Genomic DNA, 20,964 nt, shown 5'->3' with positions numbered 1-20,964 from the left:
AAGCCAGATCTGAACAAAGATAGGGTGATGGGCTGTGCTGCTGGACCTACACAGTCGAAGGGGATTTCCACCTTAGCTTTATAATCAGGCAGATTAGTTCAAATCTTGCCTTTACCAATTATTATCTTTGTGTCTTGGGGGAGAAACTGTACTTTTTTGTGTCCAAATTTGTTTATCTGTAAATAAGTTCAGTATTTATTTTAAGGTTTCTGTTTTAGAATTGAATGAGCTAATTCATTCATTTATACCTAAAATAGCGATCGCATGGTTCTATGCTGGTGCCTTGGTAGTTGATTACTAAGGGAATTGGCAGTGAGAATGGGGGTGGGGGACCCCTGGATAATAGAGCTTATATTCCAGGATATGCTTGTAAAAGACTGGATGTGCAGTAGATTTTTACTAAATATCTACTCCTTTCCTAATCTGCATTGATTGTTTATATATCTTTATACAAATATATTAACAAGTTTTATTGCAATTTAAATATTTTTGTAGTATTTACATTATGTAGCTATAAAAATACATGAAATAAAATGATTTGACTTTTATTTTCTTTTCAATAAGCAAAACAAAATAAAATAGAAAAGAAAAAAGTCTTGAGGGAGTAGAAATAATTTTATTTCTGTGGAATCAATTCCGTATAATAGGTCTTTGTCATGTTGTTAAACAGCATATAAAATTGATAGGCTGTGACATACTGGAAATGAGGAAACAGTGGAGACATACTACCTCTAATGCAGTCATTTTGTTACCAAGTCCAAACTCGTTCTGCTTGCTGCATGACAGGCCAATAAATGGGGAGATGAGATGTTGGAGTAAGGAATAGTGACTTCATTTGAAAATCTGGCAGACCCAGAAAATGGCATATTGATATCCAGTAGAACTCTCTTCCCCAAAGCAGAATTCAGTCTCCTTTTATACTAAAAAGCGGCGGGGATGTGGTTGGTTGTTGCAAACTTCTCGCTGTACGAATTGTTTGTCCTTGGAATCCTTTGTTCCTGCAGCTGTCCATGGTGGGTCAAATTAAGGTGCCCCCATAAAACCTCCAAATGAAAGAAAGGTTATTATCTATTTTGCAACTTGCCATCTGTACATAAGTGTAGAAGAGCTAATATCCTTAAAGATCAGAGCCCGGAGAATAGGCTGTCCTGGATATTTCAGGCTAAAGGCAACTTTTTTTTACAAAAGGTGCAGAGATAGCAAGTCGGAGCCTAGAAAACAAGGTACAGGTTTAAAGCCAAACGAACACAGCTAACATGGAGTCAAATTTGTTCTTTTCTTTTACAATTTCTTTTTCTAACTCATAAATAATTTTAGTAAGAAACATGAGAAATTTTTTTTTATTTTTGCTTCTTAATAACGGATTACAACTACAATTTAGTGAGCAGGGATGCTGTGCGTGCCTTGGGGTCACAGCAAACTCTTGTTGGGGGTGGTCGACCCTGTAACATACCGGATGTCCCGTGAGTGTTGGTGAGGGTCCCCCTAACCAGGGGCTCTCTTCGGGAACCACCATATGGGCATTGACCTCTGGAGACCTCTTTTTCAGCTGCAGGAAATTTTTTCAGATTTTGTGATGGAAAAATCTCTCCAGCTGCAGATAATCAGGGAATAAAGGAAGAGGAAAAGGGCTTGAAGTAGAGTAGAAGAGAAGGACAGAATATCAGGGAACGTGGGGGCTTGGCAGCGGGGCCTCGGGAGAGAGAGGAGCAGAGGTGTGGAGGGTCCCGGCTACGGAACTAGCTCCTGCACCTTTCCCCGCACCCAAGCCACACAGCTTTTAATTGGGCCCAGGACTCCCTCCTGTCTGGATGTCACCCTGGGCAGAACTTTGAGAATCGAAGCTAAGGGGTGGTCAACACTCACCTAGGGGGTCACTGAGGACTTTGCTCAAGTCCACATTGACTTTTCCAGTCATGTGCCTTCACCTGTTCTTTATCTCAGGATCTGAGAAGCAGGAGCAAGGAACTCATGGAGAGATCCAGGAAGATATCTGACTGTGTTAAGAGACGACAGTCACAGTGACACGTGGAGCGAAGACACTTGCAGTAAAGTAAAATAACTTCACAACTATTGCATCAGAGCTGCAAGTGTGAGAGAACCTAAGCCTGTCTCAGAGTGCAGGGGACAAGAGAAAAGGAATGGTAAAATTACCACTGACATTTGAAATTTTGTTAAAAAGAATGCTACTGTTAATTGTATCACTTGAATGTATGCAGGTGTTTTTCTATGAGCATTCATAGGTTCACAAAACCCCACCAGCCACTCTTGCTCCCATCTGGTGTGGGCTTTCTCAAGCACAGTGCCCTTCCTGCTTGGGTAGGCCACGCTGCTGGTCCTCGCCTGGGGCCGGACTGCTACAGGACACTGAGTCCCCGAGGCACGACCTGGGATACATGACAGGAACATCTCTGCTCTTGGCTGAGGGCCTCCGTTTCCCCCTGCAGTGTAAGAATGCCGGTGACTCAGTTAGAAGCATGCATCCAAGCCATCCTTCCGTGTCATCACCATCTAGAAGCGGTGCCTGAATATTCTGAATTTCTGCAGAATGTTGTTTGCAATCACCTTGAACAAGTGAGTGTGTGTCCTCTTTCAAGTGGAGGAATTACTGCCATTTTCCTGGAACTTACTCACCACTAGTCCATCTGAATTTTCTGTGCTAGGATTCAGTATAGCCTGCTAATATCTCTGCAGTCAGATCTTGAAACCCTGATGAAGAGGATTATTTATTTTCTTTCCTTATATGATAGTATTTTACTTTCAAAATTCTGAGTTTTCTGTTCTTGGAGGAATTTTTTTGGGGTTTGGAGAAACAACTTTGCTCTTACCATCTTTGTGACCTGTTGCTATATGCATCTCACCTGTCTTCTGTCACTTGTGAGGCGGTTACATTTGTGACCCTGTCCGGGTTATTCATGTTATAAAACATAAAATCTGTAAAAGTACAGAACCCTTTTACTCCGAAGACATTCCACAAATACTCCTTTAATCTGGGTCTGGTTTTAACAAGACACAAACATTAGAACATATACTTGCAGGTTGCCAGTGCAAAATCCCCAAATGAATAGTCTAGCTCAACATCTAAAATCTTTCTTATCTACCTTGGATATGTATGGATAAGTGAAGCAGTTTGCTAAGAACCCAAGACCAGGTTTAGGATACAGGCTGATGTAGCTCAGCGGGTCCTCCCAAGCTGATGCTCTGCCAGAGAGTGGGGTTGAGGGGAGAGGGCGTGCCCTGCCCTCCATGAGCTGACAGTTTCATGGCAAACACCTTCACAAGGTGAAGAAATTGGGGTTTCTTCTATGAACAGTGGGTCTGAAAAGAGCCCAAAAAGCATGGGAGTGACACAATCCCATTTGTCTCAAGTAGTGGAGAGTGGCTGTGGGGCCACTTGGGAGACTCGTGAGTCCAGGTGGGCAGTGTTGGTGGCTTCCACTTGAGCGGTAGGATAGTGGGTAAAAGCGAACAGATTGAAGGCATGTTTAGATGGTAAAAAGAAAGATTTAAAGCTGTCTGTGAAGGTAGGATGGAGTAAGGCCCAGGTTTCTGGGTGGATTAATGAGTTAAATGATGGTCCTGCTGTGCTCTGAGGAGGGAAAGCTGCAGAGGGATTTCTGGGGGAAAACTGATGAGTTCAGCTGTGGGTAAAGTGAAAGGCTGTTAGATGTGTGGTCTGGGATCTCAGGTGAGAGCCAGTAGTGAGTAGGGAGAGGGGAGAGAGACTTTCAAATAATTTTATCTTGTGAACATACATATAAGGATGAGTAATGACACACTTAACCCCTCTATATTCTGTATTTAAAACCCAGTAACATTTTGTTATATTGGTTGCAGGGGTTCTTAATTTTTTAATACAAATAAAATAAATAGAAACAAAATAGTGGAGTTAATGAATATCTTAGAGTTGATGTGTGTCCTTGTATGTATTTTGATTTCTCATCTTTATAAACATAATCTACAAAAAGTTAACTTGCTTAGAATAAGAGTTAAACACAGGGACATGACAAACTCTGTTGGGGGTTGAAGGTGATATCTTTGGCAAATTATATAGCCTCTTTTTGCCTTTGTTGCATCTTCTGTGAATGCCCCCGTGCCCCTCATCACAGCTGATTTCCTAGACTAGAAGTTGGGAGGGAGGCTGCTGAAGGGAGTAAGAGGTGGCAACTGCTAGGAACAAAGAAGACAAAGACAAAAACAGATTAAAGCCGAGAAACTGAGTCCTAATACCCTCAAAGGAAAAATAATCCCGCAGTGTTTTGAGCCACTTATCGTAAGGGAAACAAAATCACGTGGATCCAAATCTCTTGAGCATATGTATATTGTGGGTGGGAGGGTATCATCAGAAAAGGGTTGAGAAGGGGCTTTTTGGTTTCCCTTAACGTTTTCAGTAAGAATGGGGTGCAGAAGCAAAAACCACCCACTACACAGTAGAAGGTGTTGTTTTGTGCGAAACTGACCAAAGTTTGGAAACCAGTCATCAGTGGTGCTGGGAAATGAAGAGGCTTCTGGATTGGGTGGGGCACTTGCTGTGACTTCCAGGTGACCTGCTGGCTGGGGTCTGTGAGGCGGGCAGTAGGTTTGCAGTGTGACCTGGGCATAATCCCTGGCTCTGAGGCTGCTGGTCTGACTAGCAGACCTGGGCAGATGCAGTCCTATTGGGGCATCTCGCGATGTGGCCTGGGACACCTGCCATGCTGAGGGCGAGAGGAGGGATCCCCTAAGGGGGTGTCCCTGTGAAGAGTAGAAACGTCCTCCTGCAGGGGAGGAAGAGCCTCTGAGCAGCGGGCCGGATGCACAGGCAAGAGCAGCCTGAGCACGGAGATTTCGGGGACCTGGAAGTCATAAAGTGGCCCGAACAGCCTTGTTCCTGAGAAACTGGAGGGAAAAGATGCTGCAAATGCAGGCTAATTTCAGACCCTGTGGTGGGTCATGAGTGATAGGAAAGAACTGGTCAGGCAGGCACGAAAGAACCCTGTGGTTGTCCCAGTTGGGGCGTCACACCAGAGGGAGGAGCAGAGTTATAGACTTTGTCACTTTTTATCTGTGTGACTTTGAACAATAACACCCCACCTCTCTCTATATATATCTTCATCTGTAAAGTGACCGAGTGACAACTCGTGTCATCAGAAGGCTTAGTTTAGCTCTGATCCTCATTGTCCAGTCCTGTCAGTGCTGCCCTGCAAGGTTCTGCAGTGGGTGCTCTTACCCTGAGATGGGAGTGCGTAGAAGGGCATTGTAGCACCCGAGGGCAAGAAGGGGTTGCTTTAAAAGCAGACATGTAGCCTCCTGCAGCTGCAGACCTAGAGGCAGTTTGGTTTATGGTCGTGGAGAGGACTTTGGAGGTCTTAGCATCGTCTTAAGACTTGTTTTCCCTTGGGGACCTGATTTGCCTTTGCAGATTAATGTTGAAGATTTGGGCTTCTGGCAAAGCTGTTTTCAGAGATGGGTATATATGTAACATATAGTATAAAATGAAAGGTTTTATTTAATATTTGGGACTTTGTAGCTGTAGGGAACAGCTCTGTTGGCCTGGTTTCCACGGAGGACACTAGCAGTCGTCAGAGCGTGCGGGAGGGCAGGCAGCCTGCAGTGCTGCTGCAGGGGTTCTCCCCAGCAGAACGCTCTGCTGAGTTGACTCTTCTCTGAGTTTGGTTGCCAGAGGAGCAGACAGCAAAGTAATGAGTTCTGGTGGGATTGTATAATGACAGGAAGAAAGAGGGAGCCGTAGTTCTTAGGGACTACTACACTCTTTTGGTTCCTGATCCAGTGTGTCCCATTACACAATTGATGAGTTGTGTCTATTCTGGGACTTGATTGAAATAAACGTGCAGCCTGAATATTAAGAGTTATGTTTTATTTGTCAGAAGGACTCGAGCCAGGATGACCGCCTCTCAGAACACTCTGAGGGACTGCTCGCAAGAGTAGGGGAGAAGCTAGGATTATATAGGAGCTTTACAACAAAGACCAGGTAGTCAGAACAATAAAACATTGCTTGTTATCTAAAGAAAGCCAGGTATCTCAAGTTCATGAATTTAATGCTTTTCAATATATGGGAGGAAGCCAACATTTGGGCTGACTGAATATATACTTTAGACAAGCACCTAGCTATCTAGGGCCAGTAATCTGTCCTTTCTTATTCTGAGTCTGCTCAGAGGGCACCGTTGTGAATGGCTGCAGGCCTGTCTTCACTGGGGGGTGGCGGCAGCCGCTGATGACTTGTTTTCAGCATTCTTTGTTTAGTGACATGGTTGCAATATTTTCATTCAATTTGTAGTGTTTTCATTCACAGAAAATTATGGTATTACCCTGATTATGGATAATCTGGAAGCTTGGAATGGAACCGAGATGGAATTACTGCAGGTAACTTCTACTTTAATAAGCCATGTGTAAACATGAACACGGAGGAAGCATACAAAAGGATTCGGTGGTGAATGGGAAGGGTTTCTGCACGTTACAGGAGAAGGCAAGGCAGAATTCTTCTTCTTTGTGGGCAGGTATGTGAGTCCAACTTTCCTTTCTGAAGTGCTTTCTGAGAACTGTTTATGGTAATGAACCAACATTGACAAACGGTGACACACATTGCATTTAAGAGCTGGCTGGCTTCAACTTGGGTATTGGACAGGTGGAATTCATAGGCAGTGGTCAGGTGGATGGGACAGAGATGGAGCCCAGGCCTGGGCCCATATTCAGGTTGAAATCGCCATTTACTCACCATAGCGCCTTGGACTTGAATGTAACCTCTCTTAAACTGATGGTGAGTCTGTGAAATGGGCATGATAATATTCGTTACTTCCTGGGCTTGTTGTAAGTTCTGAAGATTATTATAGCACACATGAAGCACTTAACACACTGACACTTAGCAGTGTACACTTTGTTCGACCACCACGCTTGGTGTGTGTCAGAGCCTTAAAGGCAGCATGTGTCTGTTTAGGATGCACTGGTAGCCCCTTGGCTACTTTGTGAATTTGGTGATTTCCTTTAATACTTGTAACTCTGTGTGCCATGGGCAGTTATTTTTATGGACAGATGAGGAATCTCAGGGTAAAAAAGACTGTGTAATTTGCCCAAAGTCAGACCATAATTTTGTGTGCAGGGGCCTCGGTTCAGCATGGGCTCCTGGGCCTTCTGCTCTCTCCGTTCAGCACCAGAGCCAGATGTGGGCTCGGCTGTTTCCCAGCCCAGAATATCCGGCAGGCCACAAGACACACCTGGTCCTGTGCTGCTTGAGCAAAATCTCCGGAGGAGAGGCAGTTACAAAAGGGATAAACATAAAAACAGACGACAGCAAATTGTGATCAGCTCTGAGAAGGAAAGGAACACGTCTGGCCGTGCAGAGCTGGGAGCTTTCCCATCGGGGCTGCTCTGGGGGCGCTCATCTCAGCTAAACAAGCTGTGCTGCTGCACCAAGGCAGGAAGGCAGGGCGCGTGTGGCCAGGTAGACAGGGCCTCGTTGATCGTACTCATTCCCTATTAAGTGGCAGGTGTCACAGGCACTTAACTAATAAACAGATGTTGGCCAGAATCATCACGCATTTTGCTTGGTAGTTTTATTGGCGCCAACTTTGAGAGGAGGTCATTGAAGCTGGGGAGTTTGCTGCATGCCCGTGATTACCATGGAAATACCCCCACTGGTCTTTCAACCTAGACTGGTGTGGCTGTCATGTCCCAGCCCTGTGAATGGCATCGTGCAGCTTCTCCCAAGTGGCCCAAATGACTGACATTGATATGCTTAATTCGTAGGAAATGGTATGTGGCAATAAGAGAAAAAGGTAGTAAGAAATTGGAAAACTAGAAAATAACCAATTCTTCCCCTGCTGGGGGACCGTACCCTGTGTCTCTCACCCCACTCACTGCCTGTCACCTCCTCCCTGCCGACTCCGTGTTCAGAAGCCACTCTGAGCCTTTGAAGAACATTTTGCCTCATGACACTGTTGACTAGGACCTGCGACCTCTCTGTCCCTGGTTAACTCTCTCTTCAAAGCCATTTAAATTTCTTGCAGGCTCCTCCACTCAAATGTAAGAATAGCCCCTTTAAACTTCTTGATGCAGCTCCTTAATGAAGATCTTGGGAAGGAAACCTAGCCAAAACCTGGGAGGTATTCACAGAGTGAATGTAACCTGAGCATTTTTTGACGTTCAGAATCAGAGCGGTGGGAGACACAGGAAGGCCTTTTTAAGTTAGCAAGTGGAAAGAGAAAGGACTCAGGATGTTTGAGACTGAAACATCTCGGTCCCAGCCAGCAAGGCACCTGCGTTCAGGATGGTGTGTGGGGAGTGCAGAGTTCTCAAAAAGAAAGAAGTGGTGGGATGGCAGGGAGGACATTTAGGTACTTAACTGGGGAAGGAAAAAGTTGGCTGAACAATTCATGGTTGAACAAGAGGATTGTGACATGATGTGCTTGTATTTTGGAGAGAAGGGTTTTGTGGAGCCAGGCCTAAGGAGAAATCTCTCTGACTGGGGAGTCAGCACAACAAAAAAACACACAGAACCAGGCAGACCCCATGGCCCCTGATGGGGGAGAGGCTGCCCACCAATTGGAGACCTGGAGGCTGCTTCTGTCCCTTAGCTGGGGCCTCAGACCTCACTTCACATCCCAGTCCTGTTGATACAAGAAAAAATATGTGGGGCATGAGAAGGGCTGTGTCCCAGGCTTCCGTTGAGCCCCTGGGATGTGCCCCACCAGATTTTGTTCCTTGGCTTCATGCAGTAAAGAATTCAAGAACAAGCCAGTGTTGAGTAAAGGTAGATTTATTCAGAGAGATACATTGACAGGCATGAGAAACGTCACGAAGTATGGGGGTTTGATGCTCAGATTAAAAGTAGGCACACACTCCACAGAAATAGTGTGGGCCTTCTCCGAAGAGGTAGAGAGAGGGGTTCCTGGGATGTGGCTCTGTGTTGCTCCTTTTCTTGGGCTTCGTGGTTTCATATGCTAATAAGTAGAAGGACCAGCCTTAGGGCAAGGGGCTGGGATTCCAGGGAGTTGGCCATTTTCCACCCTTTGACCTTTTGTGGCTAGCCTTGTGACGGCCATGGTGCCTGGGGCCGTGTTATTCACCATGTTACTATTACAATGGGTGTATAATGAAGCTCAGGATCTACTAGAAGTTAAATCTCTTCATCCTGAGCCTCAAGACCTATTGGGGGTTGAATTCTCCACCATTTTGATGTTAATTGCTGTGGTCTTTCTTGAATGGCTTGCTCTGCCCCCTTCCATCCTGTCTCACTGTGATGACACAGAGAGAGCAAAGGCCGGGCCCTGCGTGTGTTCCTGCATTTAACAGCGGGAGATGTGGGGTGGGCTGAGGATGACTCTGAGTGGTGAGAAATATGTTTCAGATTTTCCCACATGAGACATGGGGACCTGCCAGCAGCCATTGCAGATTTATCTCACGGGCATTATCGCTTGTGTTGTTACGGAAACAACAGGCCAGCCAAGAAATAAGCAGCACTCAGAGGGTGGGAGTACTGAGATTTATTATGCCAGCGGGCTCAGAGGGGCTTCTGTTCCCAAGCCCTGAGCACATCCAAGACGTGCACATGAGGTTTTATAGGGTTAATTACAAGTATGGGGCTTTTAGCCAATAAGGCTCGAACAACAAAAAGCAAGGAATCAGTACACTGAAGCTTATCAATTTGGAACAGATCACGTTACTGACAATTGTTGACCTTGGATTTACGAGTTAGCTTGTTAGCCCAGTAAACTGACACTGAACTTCAGATTTACGAGTTAGCCCAGCAAAACTTAGATCAGTAAACCGACACTTATCACACTTAGATTTGTGACTTAGCTTGTTAGCCCAGCTGGGGTTTTTGTTCACAGTGTCACTCATCTTTTCTATTTTCCTTTTATTTTTAAAGTATTTAATCCAAATTTAATATCAGGATTTTTTTGGAAAGAAATTTCTCTTTTTCTTTTCTTTGGGGCTCTTTTGGGGGGTAGGTAATTAGGTATATTTATCTGTTAGTGGAGGCCCTGGGGCTTGAACCCAGGACCCTGTTCACACTAAGCACACGCTCTACCACCTGCCCCATCATCTTTTTCTTTTTGCTTTAGCTGCCAAGAATCTTACAGCTGAATTTCTAGTCGGCCTTTAACACTTGCCCTGACTTCATGGAATCCATTTTTATGAGTTTACCTCCCCCTGGTTTCATTTAAGTATTGAATCTCCATTTTCTCTTCACTCTCAGTTTTGCCTTTTTGTTGTTATGGTTGTTAAGCTGTGTTTAAAAAATTGTTTAATTTCTCTTTTAGCAGGAGGCTGAAGTAAATAAATATGTAAACAAACATCACACTTAAATGCTTTTATATATTCTAAGCTGTTTAGTAGTTAATTAAAAACCAAATTGAATATTAAAGGGATAACATTTTTAAATTATTTTTTAATTTTTTATAAAGACATAGCTGATTTAAAATATATGTTTCAGGTGTACAATAGATGCTCCATTTATAGTTACTGTAAAACATTGTCTGTATTCCCTGTGTTGTAAGATACATCCCTCTAGAGTGTTTACATTACATGTTGCAGTTTGTATAAGAAAGTTGGGTAACGCAGAGTCTGGAACGTGGCTGTGTATGACTCAGGTTCACGCTCACCCTGTCTGTCAGAGCTCAGGCCTTCACTCCTTTCTGCAGGGGAGCGAGTGGAGGCAGCTCTCATCAGCGCTGGCACCACACTCTGAGTGGCAGTGACAGCAGTGACTGTGTGTGGACGTGAAAATTGTTGTTCCAAGAGTTTTACATGCTTTTCTGCATTTAATAATTAAAGCCCTCCTGTGAGGAAGGGTTTTAAGTTTTTAATGAATAATACATTTTATTTTGATATTGATAGACTTCAAAACTCCGGAAAATTTACAGGAGTAGTACAATAAATGCTTAGATACATTTCACCTTAAAGGGCACTATTTGCCCTTTTGTGACGGGCTTATTTTAGCATAAATTTTCAAAGTTCATTCATATTGTAGCCTGAATCAGTACATTATTCTTTTTGTTTGATAATATCCTTTTCCTTTTTTTTCGTTTTTGGTCTATTTAAAAATATTTTCATTGAAGTCTAGTCAGTTTATAGTGTTGCATCAGTTTCTTGTGTACAGCACAAAACTTCAGTTAAATAGGAACATACCTGCATTCATTTTCATATTCTTTTTAAACATAAGTTACTATAAGTTATTAAATATATTCTCCTGTGCTATACAGTATATACTTGCTGTTTATTGTATACATACTCAGCATCTGCAAATCTTGAACTCCCAATTTATTCATTCCACACCCTCTCCCCTCTGGTAACCATAGTTTGGTTTCTATGTCTCTGTGTCTGTTTCTGTTCTGTAGATAAGTTTATCTTTTTGTTCCTTTGTTTTTGTTTGTTTTTTTGTTTTAGATTCCACATGTGAGCGATCTCATATGGTATTTTTCTTTCTCTTTCTGGCTTATTTCACTTAGAATGTCATTCTCCTGGTCCATTCATATTGCTGCAAATGGCATTATTTTATTATTATTTTATTGCTGAATAGTAGTCTATTGGACATATATACTACAACCTCTTTATCCAGTCGTCTGTCAGTGGACATTTAGGTTGTTTCCATGTCTTGATATTGTAAATAATGCTGCTGTGAACATTGGGGTGAAACTGTCTTTTTGAATTACGTTTCCTTTCGGATATATGCCCTGGAGTGGGATTGCTGTGTCATCTGGGCCCCCAAGGTTTTGTCTTTTGAGGAACCTCTATACAGTTTTCCACAATGGCTCCACCAAACTGCATTCCCACCACAGTGTAGGAGTGTTCCCAATTCTCCACAGCCTCTCCAGCATTTAGTGTCTATGAACTTCTGAATGATGGCTATTCTGACTGGTGAAAGGTGATACTTGTTTGCAGTTTTGATTTGCATTTCTCTGATAATGATATTGAGCATTTTTTCATGTGCCTATTGGCCATTTGTATGTCTTCATTGGAGAAATGTTTCTTTAGGTCTTCTGCCCATTTTTGGATTGAATTGTTTGTTTTTCTTTTTTATCAAGTGTAAAAGCTGTTTACATATTCTGGGAATTAAGCCCTTGTCACTTTCATTTAATGCAACTATTTTCTCCCACTCCATAGGTTGTCTTTTTGCTTTAATTTTTGTTTTCTTTTCTGTGCAAAAGCTTGTAAGTTTAATTAGAACCCACTTGTATATTTTTGCTTGTATTTCTATTGCTATAGTAGACTGCTCTTGGAAAATATTGTTGAGATATATGTCAGATGTTTTGCCTATGTCTTCTTCTAAGAGGTTTATAGTGTCTTGTCTACAATTTTTAGTCTTTAAGCCATTTTGAATTCATTTTTTTGTATGTTGTGAGGGGGTAGTCTAACTTCATTGATTTACATGCAGCTGTGCAGTTTTCCCTGCACCATTTGCTGAAGAGGCTGTCTTTGCTCAATTGTATGTTCTCACCTCCTTTGTCAAAGATTCAATTACCAAAAGTTTGTGGGACTATTCTTGGTAATTTTGTTTATCCATTCATTGATGGATGGATATTTTTAGTGACTTTTAGCTTCTCTGAATGATACTGCTATGAATATTGATGTGCAAGTTTTTGTGAGAATACATTTCCATTCTGTTGGCTGTACAGTTGGCCCACCATATCTGTAGTTTCCACTTCATGGATCCAGATGGCTGATTGCAAAGGGACTTGATCATCCTTGGATTATGGTATCCAGGGTGGGGGTTCCTGAAACCAACCCCCCGAGGACACTGAAGGATGACTCTACATGTAGGAGTGGAATTGCTCAGCCACATAACTCTAACCTTTTGAGGAAACATCGGGCTCTTCCAAAGAAGCTGCACCATTGCCCCTTTCCAACGGCTGCATGTTGAGGGTATCCATTTCTCTGCCTCCTGATTGACACTTGTTATTGTCCATGTTTTGATTATAACCATCCTAGTGAGTTTAAAATGAGATCTCATTTTGATTTTGATTTCGCTAGTGATGCTGACCATCTTTTCAGATGCTTATTGGCCAATTGTGTATCTATTTAAATCCTTGGCAAATTAAAAAATTGGGTCGATTTTCTTTGTATTGTTCAGTTGTAAGCATTTGTTTTATATCCTGGATACTAGTCTCTTATTAGATATATGCTTTGCAAGATTTTTCTCCTATTCTGCAGATTGTCATTTCACTTTAATTTTTTTAAACATTAAAACAATTTCTTTATAGGGGAGGTAATTAGATTTATTCATTTTGTTTTTCTTCCTTAGCACGCACTCTATCATTTGAGCTACCCCTTTCCCCTTTCATTTCACACTCTTGATGTTGTCCTTTGTAACAAATGATTTTAATTTGATGAAGTCCATTTTATCTATTTTGTTTTATCACTTGTGCTCTTGGTATTGTATCTAGGAAGCCATAGCCTATCCTATGACCACAAAGATTCATACTATGTCTTCTTTTAGAAAGTTCATATATTTAGTTTTTACGTTTCTGTCTGTGATCCATTTTGAATTAATATTTGTTATATAAAATACGGGGTCCAGATTCCAGATTCATTCTTTTGCCTTCAGATACCCAGGTGTCTCTGCTCCATTTGTTGGATAGACTATACTTTCAATGGAGTGTTGTTGGCACATTTCTGGAAAACTGACTGTAAATGTAAGTTTCCCCCCAGGATTTTTTATTGTGTCTCATAGATTTCTGCATCCAAACTTATGACAGAAGCATAATGACTTGAGTGCTCTAGATTTGCTGTAACCTTTGAGTGAGTCCTCCAAATTTGCTCTTCTTTTTCAAGATTGTTTTGGCTGACCTGGGTCCCTTGCTTTCAATATGAATTTTGGGATCAGTTTTTCAATTTTTGCAAAGAAGTCAGCTGGAATTTTGATAGGGATTCCATTAAATATGTAGATTACTTTGGGAAGTCTTAACATTTTTAACAATATTTTCTACCATTGCATGATCATGGGATGCCTTCCATATATGAAGATATTTTAAAATTTTTTTGGTGATACTTCAAAATATTCAATGTACAAATCTTGTAAACTTTTGTTAAATGTATCTCTCATTTTATTTTTTATGCAGTTGTAAATGGAACGGCTTAGCTTCATAAGGGTGGGACTATATATATCAATTTATTTATTTCTAGGATTCCTACATAGCAAATACACTAGGTTTATATTTGCTACATTGATCTATCCACAATTCTTCCCACCCCCGTGTCATAAGAAACCAAGACCCAGCTTAAGCCATCTGAACACCTATGTGGAAGTGAGAAATGAGACCTTTGGGTGGGGTTTGTGTAGATGATACTGAGATCTTATTCAGGATGGCTTCATCTTAATTTCTTTTAAACAATCCTTTCAGAGTACATAGTCAGATACATTAGGAAAATGCTGTTTTGATGTGCGGAGGAGCTAAGACTATAATTTTCAAGTAATTTCTAGTGAGAGTGTTGTACTTGAAACATAATTTGCATCAATCTTTGAAGATTTATGTTTCAGGAGCTTTGAGTAAATAATACCTGTCTTTATTCAATAACTACAACTAAATGCTCAAGCAACATGTAAGAGTTTGAGCAAACTGCTCCCGCCCCGTAGTGCTGGTTGGTTGCAGCTGTAACTGGAGTCAGCGCTTACCTCGCCCAGTACACTTGTGCTGATCTGCTCAAAACAGTTCGTCCAACAGTTTGTCGGTAGTCTTTTAGACAAAGCCATAAAGCATTGATTTAAGGTTGCTGGAATGTAATCTATTCTTATTAATATTAAGTAAGCACATATTGAGTACTTACTGTATGTTGGGAATTGTCCCTCAGCCTCACATGAATATTACTTCTAATAAAACCTCTCATATTTCCCTGTTATTTGCACTTTACAGATAAGGAGACTGAGGATTAGGTCTTCTCTCTTTTGGGGGGAGCTCATTATCAATGATGGGAAGTTGTAAGGAAAAAGATATTGATTCATCCAGAGAAAATATTTTTCTGAGATTCAGTATTGAAGAAGGTAACCACTGAAGAGGGTGATCATTGTTTGAGTGAGACGAGCCCCGGGTTGTACGGAGTCAGCATCCCTGTCCTGGACGCTGCACGTGTAGAGCTGCGTGGTGGGTGAGGCGGCGCGGCCGCGCAGGGAAAGCGGATGCCGGTCCGTTGGGCTGTGCTCAGGCCCGGTGGGGCTTTCTCCTAAGAGCAGTGGACCGTCATTGACAGATTTTAAGTAGGCTAGTGCGATGCTCTCGTAGATCACTTTTGTCTTGTAGAATGCTTAGAAACATTTAGAAGGCTCGGCAGGAGGTGATGTGATGAGTCAGAGTAGGGTGGCTGCGAGGTGTAGCAGTGTTCAATTTTCAAGTGATTTTCAGTCCCAGGTTTGTGGCTCAGTAGCCGTGTCATTTTGGATGACACACCCAAGGAAGTGAAACAATTTATCTAATCAATAGAAGCAGTGATGTACCGAACTCCCAGGACTGCTGTGTAGATCCAGTGAGATAACGTGTGCACAGTGTGCAGCATGGTCCCCAGCACAGAGTCAGTGCTGAGGGAGTGCCAGTGAGTACCTGGTAGGACAGGTGTGGGTGGTGGATCTCGTTGACTGAGGAAATTTGCCCCTGAAGGAGGGGTCTTGTCACATCTGTGAGTGATTGGCCTGAGCTGGGAGAGGCAGGGAGACCTTGCCCCCGACCAAGGGCCCTGGGCAGGATGGCTATGGGAGGAACACCGTGAAGTTAGCTCTTTGCAGGTGGAGTTGGAGGTGCCCTTGAGACATCTAAGTGCAGTGTCACAATCACAGAAGTGGTCTGGTCCCGGGCTGTGCATTTTCCTGCTGAGATATTGATCTCTGAACGCGAAGACATACTTTACAGGACAAGTGAATAGTAGTATCATCTCTCATCAAAGCTCACATCTCTTTATTCATCACTCACTTTGCTAATTGGGTACTTACCGAACACACTTCACTGTCCTCCCCTGGGCTCAGGCTCCACAGAAAAGAGCTGGTGAGTCTCCCTCTTTTCCAGAAGAAGACACACTTAGCTGGTAGACTTCTATACCTCGCCAGACTTAGAATTTTAGGTTGTTGATTTAATTCTATTTTCTGTTGGTCATCTCCTGACAGGAGAGACGTTTTACCTCATGGTCAGGTTTCAATTAGCTGTTACTGAGAATTGCTGGTCTGATCCATAGTGTATTTATTCTATTAACTTTGTAGAGTACTTATCATTTTTCTGTCTTTGCTCTTTAATTTTGTTTGCCCCTTCAATTTTCTATCTTATTTGGGACCTTATTTTATTTTTTAATTAAAAAATGTCTATTAGCACTTAACAAAACAAAAGCAAAGAAAAAATGCACATGATAGCTAAATTTAGAAAATATCTTGTGTGTTTTCTGTCTCAGCAATGGAGGGTTCTAGAAACTCGTGAAAAGCTTCATTACATAAGTTCCTTTAAATTCTGATTAAGAAATAAAACCTTCCTTCCTCATCTTTCAAGCTGCACAGCTAATTGTCAAGAAAGTGAGGGGAAATTCTCAGAAGCCAAGACAAACCAGAAAGCAGGGATTCTGGGAGATACGTGAGCCTTAGAAGCCCTGGGGTGCCGGTTGGCTCCTGAACTGAGTTTCAGTTGCCCTGGCAGGAGGGCAGGAGGTGAGCCTGTGGCCTCTCACACTGGGAGTTGGATGGCTGTTCTTATATAAGGCCAAACACATCCTGAGAATCCTGCTTTATAAAAGGTTGAATTAGAAAGAAAAGAATAAAAGCATTCCTCAAGGCAAGGAAGTAAGGAAAGTAAAATTTTTTGGAAGCGGGAAAAATAACATATCCAAAGTAAGGATTTAGTTTAAAGCTGTTCTGGCATGAGAGTGACCACAAACCCATGGCAGAAAATCACAGCTCCTCCCGGAAAGAGAAGGTGTGTTTTGAATGAATCAGTGGACAGCCATTCTGAAAAAGGCCTCCAGAGTCTTCTGGATCAAGATACTGGACTCAAACACCTCCCTTCCATGGTCTCATTTAAATAACCAGAAAGGTTTTAAAGGAAAGAAGCCATAATCATAGTTCTATTTATTGACATTACTTTATGCTAGGAATTCAAAGGTGACTATGGAGTTGTCTCCTCTTTTATGGACCTTACTTTCTATTTGACATAGTTGGGGAACTTGGTGGAGGGTGGTGTTAGTATGTTGCAATTAACCAGGAGAGGAGTTTAAGAAAGCAGTGAAGGGTTGGTGACATTTTTCGCTGAGGACAGTCCTGTTCAGTTGGCTTGTAATTACAGGCTCGTTGAGTTGTCACTGGAGGGAATTAATCTTAAGGAATTTGGACTTAGCTCAGGCCTCTTCAGAATGGACAAGTGAACCTGGAGAAAGACAGTCAAATCTGTGCAGACATTGAAGTTCACTTCAACATGTGGTATCCATGAGCCAAAGATAGGACTAGTAGGCAGCACTTCTTGAGGACAGAGGAGTGGTTTTTAAGGTTCTTCAAGAATGAATCCCAAGGTACCGGGATGGCCAGTTGTCAAACTGTGACTTTGCTCTTTGGACGGTGTATCCACCAAGGGTATTGGCCGTTTATAAGTTTCCATTTCTCCTTAATACATGTCAGGTTATGAGGACGTGGGCATAAACGTTTCACACCTTGTCAAGGTGACTTTGGGTACCTGCCTAGAATCATGGGCACAGTTGCGGCTGCGTCATACATCTTGCCGCACATCCCGCTCCCCAGCTCCGTGATCACGGTAGAGTGGTTCCTTATTGAGCTGTCCATCTCCTCTGTGACATTGTAACCAAACAAAAGATTGGAGAGTATTAGCTTGGCTTTTTTCTTTTCTAACATTCCCTTCAAATTATGATGACTGATAGTGGACCCAGTTACGTTTGCAGATGATTTACAAGTAGGGCTGTCAGTACAAACCTTGTAATCCCCGCTGTGTGATCTAGAGAAGAAAGTTACACTCTTTCCAAATTGTTTTGATGCACTTATGTGGGAAAATGATGTATGTTTGAATATGTATTTCCTCTCTTACTCATCATGGCTAGAGATGAATATTTGTAGACATGGAATGAGTACTCTGTATTTGAACTGTATGGTCCCCTAAATTCTCCCCAGCTTTTTAAAGTCATCACTGGAGTGCTACCTCCAGAGTGCCGCAAAGCATCCAACACTGCCTGCTCTTCGGACACTGTAAGTTTCCAAGTTGGAGAAGGCTGCTGGCTGGTGAGGCAATCTCTCGCACATCTCTGGTTGGGTGATGTGAGCTGAGAACACAAGAATTGGCAGACAGTAACTAACCACGATCACGTCCATTTCTGGAACACTCATGGAGGATTTTACACCTATGCTAGTGGAATACGTTATTTCATTTAGTTTTCCCAAAAATCATAATTAGATTTTATCACCTGTATTAAAAAGGAAACTGTCAAAGCGAGTGACGTGCAGACTTTGGACTGGAACACGGGTCTTTCTGATCCCTGTCTCTGTTCCCTCCCCGGCCTATCCTTGCAAATGACCAGGAGACTCTTCCTCTGTCTTGAGTTTCCCTCTGATGTTACCGCTCTCTTTGTTTCTAAGAGAGGAAAACAAGTCTAAACTTACTTTCCAGTTGGAAATGGAATGGAGAGTTAACGTTGGAAGCCGGGAGAATCTGTCCTGTGATGAAGTGGTCTCCGAGCCACTTCCACTGGGATGTCACATCACTGTCTGGGCCCCTTGCTCAGCCTGTGCACAGGTGACAGCGCAGTTGTGCCGAGCAGTCCTCCCGGACAGGGCAGTGGGTTGGAAATGAGTTTGGGGATTTGGTTTCATTACACAAGTTCCTGAGGGCCTTGACCTGGCACTTCGAGTGGGAGCATTCCCTGTCCCACAGACTGTGCTCTGGGCCCGTGCAGACCTGACGTGGCCTCAGCCTGAGTCTCAGGGCCCGTGGTGATGAGGAGCATTTTAGCCCAGGGTCTGCCGGAGGCTCTGAGACTACTGGGCTGTGGGACTTTGTCCAGGATGATAATAATTCCTCCCCGAGTTTCAGATTTCCTTGCCTGTGAGCCGGGGTAGTAGTTGTTTCTGAGATGATTGTAATGATTCAGTAATGGGCGCAGCGTGTGCTGACAAGTAGCTGGGTGCTTTAGGAGCAGAAGTCGCAATCACTCTGTCAGCCTCTCCCTGTGCGCTCTGTGCTTTGAGAAGTTGTGTGTTTGGTGAAAGTCCCGCCCAGACCCTAGGGTCTAGATGAACTGTTGTTCCTTTACTTTCCCTTCCTTTTCCTCTTTCCCTTCTCTGTGTCCCATGTTTAGGTAGCAGATTCCTCTATTTCAGGGAATACGGGCTTTTCTAGTAAAGGGACAGGTGGAATGCGGAGAGGTGGGGCCCAGAGGGGGTCTGGAGTGTCTGCACAGTGCTGCTTCCCTGCGTTTCTGCATCTGGTCCCATCAGTGCACTAAGTCAGCCTTCCTCTTCCTTCCTGTGTCATCGGGTCTCTGTTTTAAGGGAAAACCATTTTTATGGGTCTTTTTTCACTTACGTGTTTCATTCAGATGCTTGTTGCTTTTCTCCCTGTGCTTCAGCGTTCCGAGGAGAAAATTCAGCCGTGCAGCATCCTCTCCGAGCTCTACGAGTTGATCGGCTTCCACTGCAAGTCCACCTTCTTCAAGCGGGTGGCCCCCGTGCGGCACGCGGCCCCCGGCATCCCGGAGCCTGGCGGGAAGGCCTGCTCCCGACTCCTCCTGCAGACGCTTCCTGGCTACAGTCTGTCACTGGACTTGCAGGACTTCAGCAAATGTGTTGGAACTAAAACATTGCTTCAGCCCCATTAACCATGCCTGGTTTGGGCCCTGCTGTCCTGCCTCATCAGGGTGAATCTTGATTCATTTAGAACAGGGCTCAGCCGACTTTTCCTTTCAAGGGCTTGGGGGTAAATATTTCAGGGTCTGAAAACCTCCTGATCTCTGGTGCAGCTGCTCAGCTCTACTGTTTAGATGCCAGAACAGCCAGATAGTCCACACACCCATAGAGCTTTATTAACAGCGGTGGCTGGGGCTGGATTGGGTGTATGAACTGCAGTTTGCCCCCACAGCCTCCTCAATATTGACACCTGCACCAGAGTGTACATTTGTGACAATGGGTGAACCTACACTGACATGTCATCATCACCCATAGCCCATAGTTGACACTAGGATTTACACATTGTGTTGTGCACTCTGTGGGTTTGGACAGATGTACAATGACATGTATCCACCATCACAGCATCATACAGAGTCGTGTGTCTTAGTGACCTTAAAATGCTCCGTGCTGCACCTCATTCATTGCTCTTTCCCCTCTAGCCTCTGGCAGCCACTGATCTTTCAGTCTCTGTGTTTTTCCCTTTCCCAGAACACCATACAGTTGGAATCAGACAGTTGCTGAAACTTCCCAGATTGGCTTCTTTCACTTGGTAATATGCATTTAAGGTTCCTCCATGTCTTTTCATTCCTTGATAACTCATTTCATTTTAGCACCAAATAATAGTCCATTTTCTGGCGGGACCACAGTTTATTTATCCATTCACCTACTGAAGAAGAGCTTAGTTGCTTCTGAATCCTGTTGAGTATGAATAAAGCTGCTATTAACATCTGTATGCAGATTTGTGTGTGAACATAAGTTTCCATTTCATCGAGTAAACACCAAGGAGCACAGTTGCCGGATCATATGTTAGAATTACGTCTAGCTCTGTAAAAAATTGCCAGACCGTCTTCCAAAGTACCTGGGCCATTTTTCATTCCCACCAACAATGCATTATAATTTCTGGTGCTCCACATCCTCACCAGCATTTGGTGCTGTCAGTGTTCTGCATTTTGGCAGTTCTGACAGGTGTGCAGTGGTATCTCGCTGTTTCAGTCTGCATCCCCTTGATGACAGGTGCTGTGGAGCATCTTTCCAAAGGCTTCTTTGGCATCCAGATTTCTTCTTTGATGAGGTGTGTGTTCAGGCATTTTGCTCATTTTTTAATCAGGTTATTCATC

At 43.2% G+C, this 20,964-nt stretch overlaps 1 long non-coding RNA gene and 1 pseudogene across 1 annotated transcript; both read left to right on the top strand.

The window, feature by feature from the left end:
• Nucleotides 1-19,859, top strand: part of LOC140695058 (trafficking protein particle complex subunit 9-like) — a 114,251-nt pseudogene extending 94,392 nt beyond the window's left edge.
• On the top strand, nt 1,870-6,567 carry LOC140695061 (uncharacterized). The gene is made up of 3 exons (XR_012070745.1): nt 1,870-2,144; nt 2,448-2,574; nt 6,293-6,567. It is a non-coding gene; the product is annotated as an uncharacterized lncRNA (long non-coding RNA).
• Nucleotides 19,860-20,964: the final 1,105 nt, after the last annotated feature.

Source organism: Vicugna pacos, unplaced genomic scaffold (genome assembly GCF_048564905.1).
Source record: "Vicugna pacos unplaced genomic scaffold, VicPac4 scaffold_128, whole genome shotgun sequence".
NCBI classification, from domain to species: domain Eukaryota; kingdom Metazoa; phylum Chordata; class Mammalia; order Artiodactyla; family Camelidae; genus Vicugna; species Vicugna pacos.
The sequence above is the reverse complement of the archived record's forward strand: the minus strand, read 5'-3'. Positions and strand labels throughout refer to the sequence as shown.